This window comes from Azolla caroliniana, unplaced genomic scaffold (genome assembly GCF_043228905.1).
Source record: "Azolla caroliniana isolate FFs.n. ecotype wild unplaced genomic scaffold, voAzoCaro1.0.p SCAF_65, whole genome shotgun sequence".
NCBI lineage: Eukaryota > Viridiplantae > Streptophyta > Polypodiopsida > Salviniales > Salviniaceae > Azolla > Azolla caroliniana.
The window spans coordinates 66,379-72,674 of record NW_028230500.1 but is presented as its reverse complement, the minus strand read 5'-3'; the positions used below and the strand labels follow the sequence as shown (position 1 = coordinate 72,674).

Below are 6,296 nucleotides of genomic sequence, written 5' to 3'. Positions count from 1 at the left end.
GTTCAAACCCTGCCCCCGCACTACATGTTGTCAACAGTAAAAAAGCAAATGAAGATTATTGTATAATAATCCATGCTTAAGAATGGGAAACTAACGTGACTATTCATATTGTCAATTCGTTATCATTCGTGTTGTCAATGAGACGGTGACATTCCAATGAAGCGGTTTTCATCATCATGAAGGCCTTCATGCATGCATGAAGAACCTGTTTGGTTTGATGAACATGCCGGTTCATCATGCTTGCTGTTTAAAATACTCGTTAGGTGGTTCCGCTTTTCTTTTGGGGAAGGCGTGCGTTTCAGGCTTGCAGGGAAAAGTGCCATTTCCGAGTTCAAAGATTGCTGCTTTAAAGTGGAAAGAAAAGTGCAAAGCATCTTCTTGCCAGTGATTCATCAAGATTGCCGCCGGCTCGGTTTAAAGTGAAAAGAAAAGTGCTGCTTTGCTTTGCTTTGCTGGATTCGCAGATTATGGCCAGAAGATGATATTGCCTTCTTGCATGATCCTTCTGAATTTTACCAACGGAATTTCGAAATTCCAGCATTCAATTCTTTCCGCAATCTGAGCCGCATTAAAGATTATCGTATAATAATCCATGAATATTCAGGCCTTCTTGAAAGTTCAAAAGAAGAACTTTGGTTTGGTAGCCATTTATATTACACTTTTTACTTAATAACCACCTGCGAATTGATGACATCCTTGTGAGGTTGGTAGCGATCGAAGGCTAAGTACCAGCTGTATTTGCACTTTCCCTGCTTGCTTGCTTGCTTGCTTGCTTGCTTGCTTGCTGTTCGGCGCCCGCCGCTTTTGTCGTTAGCACTCTTTTGTTCATTAATCAAGCGTTTCGTTCCGTCCGGGCATCTTTGTAAGACGTGAAACACCCGATCCCATTCCGACCTCGATATGTGAAAAGCGTTTTCTGCCATATGTACTGATAATTTTCGGGAGACGTGGTTCGACAGCCCGGACCCTTTCAAATCGTATATGCGATTGCCTAAAGGTCAGATGCGAATCTGATATCAGCCAGAAACAATGAAAAGGCGTACGACAACGCAAAAAAGCAAGCTATGGATGTGAAGACAGATTAGAACGGTAAACACACAATACCAATGATGCGTAAATCCCTGGCTGGCATGCATTATCGGAAAATCTGTTCCTCAACTCTTACGCTCGAGAGAGCTAGGGAACTTGTCAGGGAAATCTAAAGTGTTTAGTTAAACGAGACGCTAAGAAAGGAGGAAGGACGAAGCCCTTCTTGCTTGCTTGCTTGCTTGCTTGCTTGCTTGCTTGCTGCGGATTGTACAAACTTCGTATCGCACAGCACGGAAAGAGAACTCAAGAGCGTAAAGGAAAAAACAGAGGATGCAGGGTCATTTGGTAGACGTTTTCGTCGAAACAATGAATCCTCTGTCCAAGTACTCGACCAATTCTTTCCGCGCTTCTTCCGCATTTTACAAACGTCCGAAGATTATTGTATAATAATCTATGCGGGCTTCTTTTTGTCTCGGTTTTAAGCAGTCACAGGTTGAGTGGCGATCGCAGAACACTCATTAAGATTTTGTACGGTGTTCGGTAGGTTCAACTCCTACTGCATCGAAAAGAATGCATTGGATGGATGCCTGGGCATTGAGAGGGAAGGACGCTTCCAAAGGCGAAAGGCCATGGGGAGATACCGTCTGTGATCCATGGGTTTCCAATCGGGAAACCGTATCCAAGCTTGCCGGGCATGCCGTGTGCTGCGGCTCTGCCTCGGACTTGAGAAACTTAGCGAACTGAAACATCATTGTAGCTAAAGGAAAGGAAATCAACTGAGACTCCGTTAGTAGCGGCGAGCGAAAGCGGATTAGGCAAAGAAAAGGGAAGGGGCCCCAGCCCAGAAGGGCCGCTTTCCCTGGCCCCGTGCGGGGGAGAACTTGCAGTAGAGGGAAGGGTGGGAACCCTTCCTCAAGGAATTCTGAAAAGGTTGGAAGATCTGGCCAAAGAAGGTGATAGCCCCGTAGATCTTTCCTGGCAAGTTTGATTACCATTACAAAACGCGGATACCGTGTTTGAATAATGATCGCTTTACGTGACTAAGGGGGACCACCCCCGCGCCTAAGTATTCCTCAATGACCGATAGCGTACCACAAGTACCGTGAGGGAAAAGTGAAAAGACCCCGCCGTATGCCGGGAGTGCAATAGAAAACCTGAAATCCGATGCAAACTATCAGTCGGAAGAGCGAAGCTGAGAAAATGCGGCAAAGCCACTAATGTTCGATGGAACGCATACGCGAAGCTGAGAAAGCGCTGTAGCTTTCGGAGGCAAAGCCACTAATGTTCGCATACGCGAACCCTTGAGCGAAGCTTCGCGTTGTCGGCTCTCGCTTTAGCACTTTCCACCCTAACGGCGTACCTTTTGCATAATGGGTCAGCGAGTGAATGGGAACAGCGGCTTAAGCCATTAGGTGTAGGCGCAACGAGGTTGAATCTTCGGCGTTGTTTCTATTTGACCCGAAACCGATTGATCTAGCCACGAGCAGGTTGAATCGAGCTCTCCACAGAGGCCTTGGAGGACCGAACTCACGTATGTGGCAAAATACGGGGATGACTCGTGGCTAGGGGTGAATCAAAGAGCTACGACTCCGCCGTTCCTTTGTTGAAGTCCGAAGGACCACAAGAAGAGGGAAAAGGAGTCCTCCTCTGGCCTTTCGCCCCACAAGCGTGCGAACGCTTTTTCAATAACTGGCTCATAACGGTGAAACCAGCTTACCCTTTGAGAGTAATGGCCACACCGTGGGAAGTCGTGAAAGCTTCTCTCCCTTTATTGCGGTCGAGTGCCCCAGCAAGCAAGCAAGCAAGCAAGCAAGCACGCCCTCAACGACGAGGAATAAAGCGGGTCAGGCCCCAAGATGAAAGCAGGTCAAGTTTGGTAGGCGGTTAGCTAACGCCAACCCGGGTTCAGCAAGCAAGCAAGCAAGCAAGAATGCGCCAGGATAGGTGCCCCGGGACCAACACTTAAACAGTCCAGGGTCCCACCACCAAAAGGTCTTGTTCCCACTGTCCTCGTTGCTTTATCTCGTATTCCAGAACCACCTTGTTCTTAGGGAATCTCTCTCGTAGCTACGAGCTAGCTCATTGACCCCGTAACGACTGATTCGAAAGATGAGAGCATGATTGTTAATGCCAACACGCCGGTTCTCACTCCCTTCGGCCGAATCCATCTCGAACCAAAGGTTGGTTCTCCGGCCATATGCACCAGTGTATCGAGAGCTGCTGCTTTTCAGCGAAGAAAAAAACTAAACTTTAGACGGGCTTCGTGATGTTTATGCTTTTTCATTGGAGCATCTATGAACATGTGAACACTGCTGCTGGCCCGACTGAAATTCACTTACGTAACCTTCTAGCCGAGGTCAATTTTGTCACTGAGATTGTTGTTCTAGCTAGGCCTTCTTGCTCTCTGGAGCCAAGTGAAGCGCAGTGATCATTGGAATGCAAGGCCATGAACATGACGTAAGGGAAGGCCGAATCCATCTCGAACCAAAGGTTGGTTCTCCGGCCATATGCACCGGTTCATCGTAACCGTTCGAGAGCGAAAAAAAAAACTAAACGCAGAAGCTAGACAATTGCGGCGCGGCCCAACAAGAAAAGAAAAGAAGCGGATTGACGTGGCCGCAGTCATTCGACCTCCCCATGCTATCTGAGTGGATGCACCTCACCCTTCCACTGGCTATGCGGGGACTGGACCAATGTGATCTCGCCTTGACGTTGGCGGTCCGGCTTATGGAGAAGAGACCAACTGTGGTGTGGCCTTCTCCAACCAAGAGTCACACCAAAATTCAAATATTGCACATGAATTCATCAACCTGCCTCGTATGGCAGAAATTGACCAAAAAACCGAGTTTGATCCTGGCTCAGAATGAACGCTAGCGATATGCTTAACACATGCAAGTCGAACGTTGTTTTCGTCTATAGAACAGTTGAAGACAAAGTGGCGAACGGGTGCGTAACGCGTGGGAATCTGCCAAACAGTTTGGGCCGAATCCCAAAGAAACGAAAGCAGCTTTGCTGCTTGCTTGCTTGCTTGCTTGCTTGCTTGCTGCTTTTCGATAAAGCTAAAAAGCGCTGTTTGATGAGCCTGCGTAGTATTAGGTAGTTGGTTGGGTAAAGGCTGACCAAGCCGCAGATGCTTAGCTGATCTTTTCGGACGATCAGCCACACTGGGACTGAGACACGGCCCAGACTCCGTAGGGAGGCAGCAGTGGGGAATATCGGACAATGGGCGAAAGCCCGATCCAGCAATATCGCGTGAGTGAGTGAAAAACGTCGCTAACGCGAGGAAGGGCAATGCCGCTTGTAAAGCTCTTTCGTCGAGTACGCGATTATGACAAGACTCGAAGAAGAAGCCCCGGCTAACTCCGTGCCAGCAGCCGCGGTAAGACGGGGGGGGCAAGTGTTATTCGGAATGACTGGGCGTAAAGGGCACGTAGGCAGTGAATCAGGTTGAAAGTCAAAGGCGCCAGCTCAACTGGCGGAATGCTTTCAAAACCAATTTACTCGAGTGGGACAGAGGGGAGTGGAATTTCGTGTGTAGGGATAAAATCCGGAGATATACGAAGGAACGCCGAAGTAGCGAAGGCAGCTTTCTGGGTCTCTACTGACGCTGAGGTGCGAAAGCTTGGGGAGCAAACAGGATTAGATACCCTGGTAGTCCATGCCGTAAACGATGAGTGTTCGTCCTTGGTCCGCGGATCGGGGGCCCAGCTAACGCGTTAAACACTCCGCCTGGGGAGTACGGTCGCAAGACTGAAACTCAAAGGAATTGACGGGGGCCTGCACAAGCGGTGGAGCATGTGGTTTAATTCGATACAACGCGCAAAACCTTACCAGCCCTTGACATATGAACACTTGACGTATGAACACTTGACATATGAACCGGTGTGCTTGTCCTTAACGGGATGAAACGAAAATTCATACAGGTGCTGCATGGCTGTCGTCAGCTCGTGTCGTGAGACGTTTTTGGTTAACTCCTATAACGAGCGAAACCCTCGTTTTGTGTTGCTAAGATATGCTGCTCCCAGAGGATCAATGTCATCATTCACCCTCGGCAAGCAGGAACATAGAACATGGGCTGGCTTCCGACGAACTTGAGGTTCCGACGAGCGAGCCGGTGGTAAGTGAGCCGCTTCATCGGTACCTGCCCATGAATCTGTGTTCAGTCAGCGGTTAGCCAGGATTGATGACACTCCCTCTGTGCCGATGTTGCACTCACAAGAGACTGCCCGTAGTTCTACTATGGAGGAAGGTGAGGATGACGTCAAGTCCGCATGGCCCTTATGGGCTGGGCTACACACGTGCTACAATGGCAATTACAATAGGAAGCAGGGCCGTAAGGCGGAGCGAATCCAGAAAGATTGCCTCAGTTCGGATTGTTCTCTGCAACTCGAGAACATGAAGTTGGAATCGCTAGTAATCGCGGATCAGCATGCCGCGGTGAATATGTACTCGGGCCCCGTACACACCGCCCGTCACACCCTGGGAATTGGTTTCGCCCGAAGCATCGACCAGAGATCACCCATTACTAAAGTGTTCCATGCCTAGTTGAGTGTGGCCCATTTTGGTATTGGTGGTCTTCTTGGCGCATATCACGGTTGGGTCAGTGACTGGGGTGAAGTCGTAACATGGTAGTCGTAGGGGAACCTGTGGCTGGAGGGAATCTCAAAGGGAAGCGCCAGCGTCCTTTCGTTAACTGTACTGACTTGATGAAGTTAATTCCAAGTTGGGTAAATGCCGGCCCGGCCCGGCCCGGCCCGGCCCGGCCGGATGAAGCGCTATGCGCGAGGAGGAAGCGCTTCTTCATGAAGCGCATGAAGGGATTGAAACCGTAGACCAATCGCGGATGAAGCGGTTAACAGTTGAGCTACCAGCGCGGGAAGGGAAAATGTACGGTTAGTATCATATACATTCTTTGACTTTCGAGCCGCCTCATGACCTGTGAGACGTTAACTATTCAAAGACCCCAGCTGCTTGCTGCTTTCTTCGAGATTTCATGAACCTCGCTAAAGCCTAAAGCAGCAAGCAAGCAAGCAAGCAAGCAAGCAAGCATTGGAGTTCGAAAAACGTATAGATCGAAAGACGACGACAAAGCGAAGGCCTTCATTGCATTGCTGCGACTTGCTTGCTGCAAGGACATAAGACTTTCTTTCTAGGCCCTTTTCCCTTCCCGAGATTGAGTGATGAGAGATCGGGTGCCAACCAAGCGGCTTAGGCGCTAATCGATAGCTTACGCCGGCCCTCAACCATTACTGCTGGGGATGGCCCAC

The 6,296-nt window shown here is 49.4% G+C and overlaps 1 pseudogene; it reads left to right on the top strand.

The window, feature by feature from the left end:
- Positions 1 to 3,869: 3,869 nt before the first annotated feature.
- Positions 3,870 to 5,690, top strand: LOC147849441 (18S ribosomal RNA; annotated as a pseudogene).
- The last annotated feature ends 606 nt before the right edge of the window (positions 5,691 to 6,296 follow it).